Raw genomic sequence first — 4,577 nt, 5'->3', positions numbered from 1 at the left:
TTAGCCCTTGACACATAACATTCATTGCATATGTTTGTCCAGGTGCCTGCCTCTCACTGAACTATGACCACCACCAACAGAGGAATGTATGACTCCTTTATTTTGAATTCCCAGTAACTCCTTGGAGATGCAGAACATACTCAATAAATATTAAGTGAAGTAATGCAGGCAGGCAGAGGAAAAGTATAAAAAGCAACAAAGCAACCTAATTTTAAAAACTCTCCCTCATGAAAGTCCACACAAGATCCTTCTCTACAACTCTGACTACCAGTTCATTCATCTCTGCTCTAGCAAAGGAACAGAAATCTTTTTATCTGACAATTAACAAAAGCTATATCAGGGGTGGAAATGAGGTCTTAATATAAATTTTCTTATATTGGGTTCTGGCTCCACCGTTTGCTAGGTGTGTAACCCTGCGCAAGATACTTAACCTCTGGCCTCAGTTTCACAACTTATAAATTGGAGATAATAATTGTACCTAATGCAAATGGTTGTTATGGGGACTAAATGAAGTAGTGTATATAATGTATGTGGAACTGGAAATGTTCAATGAAAATAGCTATGGTTGTTACTTTGAAAGAGGTTCAGGTATGGTTCATTAATAGATAACTAGAAACATTATTGCTATTAGAATATGGAAAACATGCATGTATTTCCTAGAATGGGGGAAACATGTCTTTACTTTTTCCATAGAGTTCAGGCCATACAGAGTCAGCCTCTAAAGGAGGTTGAGAGTACTTGTCTCTGGTCTTTCCAACTTTTCTCTTTACCAGTGTTTTCTACCCCTCTGTCCTCTCCCTCCAAGGACTGACTGCTCCTGGAAGAGAGGCCGCAACTCCTACAGCCCTCTGTAGGAATAGGCGGGGGTCTAGTGGAGACAAATGGGCCATCTGATTGACTTCCAGCATTATCTCAGAATTTGTTTATTCATATGTCATAGAGATACACTGACACAACTGAAAATAACTCATTCATATTAAATTTGAGTTCCATTACTGGACTATTCCTCTTCTAGTAAACCAGGAATATTTTTTTATAAATCGCATAATTATTTTGTGACTAGCACACTACATTGTATTTTATATTTGTGTGTGTTTTTGACCTCTACAAACAGCAAGTTCATATTGTTCAACCTAATATTTGAAGAATGTAAATTTGTTAACTATAAATATTAAAACATATATACAATTTTTCAGTTTCTGTTATGGCATTTCTTCACTTTTAATATATTGGAATTCTCAGGAATTGGCTTGGCTGGGGGGTGGTCTCCCCCACCCACCAAGAAGCCATCGAGTGAAGCATATACAAAGCAAATCTTTCTTTTACTGATAATAACTATCCTTTATAACATCTCTTCAATGTTTTTGTGTTAAAAGATCTGCCCCCTTTTTAAAACAGAGGTAAAGAGAGGAAGGAAATAAAAGGGATATGAAGGGACCAACTTCCCATCACACACTATATAAAATTACAATAATCATGAGTCACCTATTGCACAAATTACCAGGAACATTACACGTGAGAATGCACTGCAAGGAACTTTACAGTTAAAAGTACACTCGTGAAAGGCAGTCCACTTACAGTGTGCTCCAAGGACCATTTTCAGTCTGTGAACCTCTTGCTTCTGGTCCGTGGTGAGATAAGTATGAAAATTTGATAGTAAGCATTTAGAAACTGTTATCGAAATTTGACAAAGTAATTTTACGTCTGTTGAATCACATAATAAGAGATTTGGGCTTGTATTTTGTATGTCTGATTTTTTACTTCATTTTCTAGTAATTCATTTACAAAGGCGAAGAAAAACCTGTCCTTCACTACATGTAGTCTGAGAAACACTGACAAAACGTGTTATTATTTCTGAAATTTTGCTTAAGAACCATCAAATTTCTAATTATAAACTGGTTATATGTCACTACTTGAGTAACACTATTTCATACCAAGTGTAAGGAGCTGCCAGCATACAAACAAGTTCTGAACAAGTTTGTTTTGTGTTGGGTAACTTGGTTATTTGGGAGTCAGAAACCATTTTTCCCATGAAATAGCATAAACCTGGGGTTACATACTGGTGTAGCCTATAAATTCCAGTTATCTCAAAAGATTGCTAAGCTATAGTATAAAATTCAACGAGTGGTATGTACTATAAAATTTAATAACCAATCTTCTCCAACCTCTTACAATGGAGAAGATAGGCTCCTGATTTCCAAATCAGAAAATCTCTCTTTTCCCCATCTGCCTGTGAGAAATGGCAATTCCTAGCCCTATCATGGTGGTGGGGATGGGGGTAAGGACAGGGGCTGCTTCTGCAGAAGTTGTTTCAACAGCAACGCTCAGAGGAAGAATATGGAGCTACAGTACTCTTTGCCTACAGTAATGAAGGAATTAGGAGATCAAGTTTGAGGGAACTCATTGGTCATGTTAATAAAATTAAACCAAAGTTTCACCAAGATTCTCTGAGACTGAAGTTAGGTAGGTTTTGCTGGACTTGAAAGGTCTGGTTCTTTGCCACAAATGCCTCCTTCCTAAACTCCAGAGTCTTATTCCCCTTGAAGCACCTTGAAGGTGACTAGGTTTCATGCTGAATTGAGATCTGTCAGTGGCTACCTTGGGGATTTTTATTTCTCTTTTGTTGTGTTGTTTGAAAAGATTGTGAGGACAAATCTAGGCTTGGTGAGGAACATTGGTAGAATCCATTAGTGATGTCTGCTGTAGGCAAGGGAAGAAGGAGGAGTCAGCACAAGAGCTGTGTTTGCGATCCTGAGAGCATTCTAAAAGATACAGACCTTCAATCCTTTAATTTCAGCTGAAACCAGGCTGAACTATTAAGAACATGACTTTTTAAAAAGCCTAGGAATAGCAAAAGGGAAATAGACATAGATAATAGCACACAGCAAGGTAATCTTATTTATAATTTATGATTTCCTCATTTTGTGACACATGTGGGAGGGCATCTGTGGCTGGCTCCTGACCTAGAGTCCATGAGGCATAGTTTTATGTAATTTTCACTGTCCAGAATGCTTGGAACAAGACTCTCAGACCTAAGACAGAAACCCTGGCAATAGTCCCAGGGCCTCTGTTTTAGGTCCTCATTCTAAATTCTGATTTCATATGTGAGGCTCTTCTCTTCCCCAAAGACCGACACCAAAAATGTCCCAAGAGAAGAGATCCTACCCCTTCCTACCTGGTCATAGGGTAACTATGGCGGAATTCTGAATCTAAGCGGTCCATGGATAGAATTCCAGAGGTTCACGACCTTGGATGAGAAAAAAAATCTTGATTTCAGAGGAAATTTAGCATCTCCTTCAACTATAAAAGTAGAAAACAAACCTCAGAAGCATTAGCAGTACTTATGACTTTGTTCCCAAGGAAAATAACAATTATTTTCATTATTTCATTACAGAGTTGCAGGTATCTTGAAATAACATTTATGCTCATTACTATTTGAAAGAATTGTGCTAGATCTTGTTATCAAATGTATTAATAATGTAGCACACAGCACATTACTATATTACTATAGCACAAACTTTTAAAAGAATATTTTGATAATTGCATTTGAATGTAATTGGTCTCTTTTGCGATCCTGTACATTTTATTGTACGTACTTATAAATATTATTCTGGAAGTTATCTATAGGCTCACTACTGCCAGAGGGACCCGTGAAGCAAAAAAACGTAAGCCTCCTGGGCTTTCAAAGGATAGAGAGTTCTCTATCTAAGGATTGAATCAGAGATACACACATACAGAAGCAGAAGGATCTATCTTTGTGATGGGGGGCAGGGGTAGCTGAGAAACTAGCATCTGCTTTTATTTACTGGTTGCTTATAAAACTGATGTTTGTTGAAAATTGGCAATTGTGACCATTTCTGCCTACATAGTGTAGAGTGGCAGTTAAACACTGGCAAGCATTAAAAGGTTATTTCAGGCATACTCAAGTACTACAATTGTCTCACTCTTACTGTGTGGGTTTCCCTTTTATGCTTTTTTTATTTTTCTTTCTTGATTCATGTTATGGTTGTTAAAGTAAGAAAAAGAAAAGAAAAAGAAAAAAACACAAAACTGCTCTTATTCTCATAAACTGAGTTTAGATCAAAAAATAGTGTCCAGGTCTAGGTTGCTAGTCTAGACCAAGCATTTCTAGAAATAGGATGTTTCTTTCCTCCCATCTACACCGTGTTACAAAAAGCAGTGATTCCAACATGAAATATTTACAAGACATGACCCAGCATTTTTTCCCTTAATAAAAAAAATCTTTAAAACTTTACTCTAGAAGTTTCTGACTGAATATCGAGTGAGGAATGTTTTTGAAGACTAGGAAAATGAGAAGAGTATAAAGGCTGCCTGAGCTTCTTGCGGGAGTTGTTTGGGAAAGGAGGTGAAGGAATTCCAAGTTTCAAGCCTTTAGCATAGACGGGGCGTGAGAGGCCGGTTCCCCGTCCCGGGGAAGGTGTCTGGGGAGGCAGGGCTGCGGCGACAAAAGCCGAGGCCGGCCGAGGGCGGAGCCGCCGCTCCCCGGGCAGAAGCCGGCCGGAGACGGGGCGGAGCGCGGCCCGAGCGGGGAAGCGGGCGCCGCCCTCAGTGTCCCC

Source organism: Diceros bicornis, chromosome 3 (genome assembly GCF_020826845.1).
Source record: "Diceros bicornis minor isolate mBicDic1 chromosome 3, mDicBic1.mat.cur, whole genome shotgun sequence".
NCBI lineage: Eukaryota > Metazoa > Chordata > Mammalia > Perissodactyla > Rhinocerotidae > Diceros > Diceros bicornis.
Note: the sequence above shows the minus strand (reverse complement) of the source record.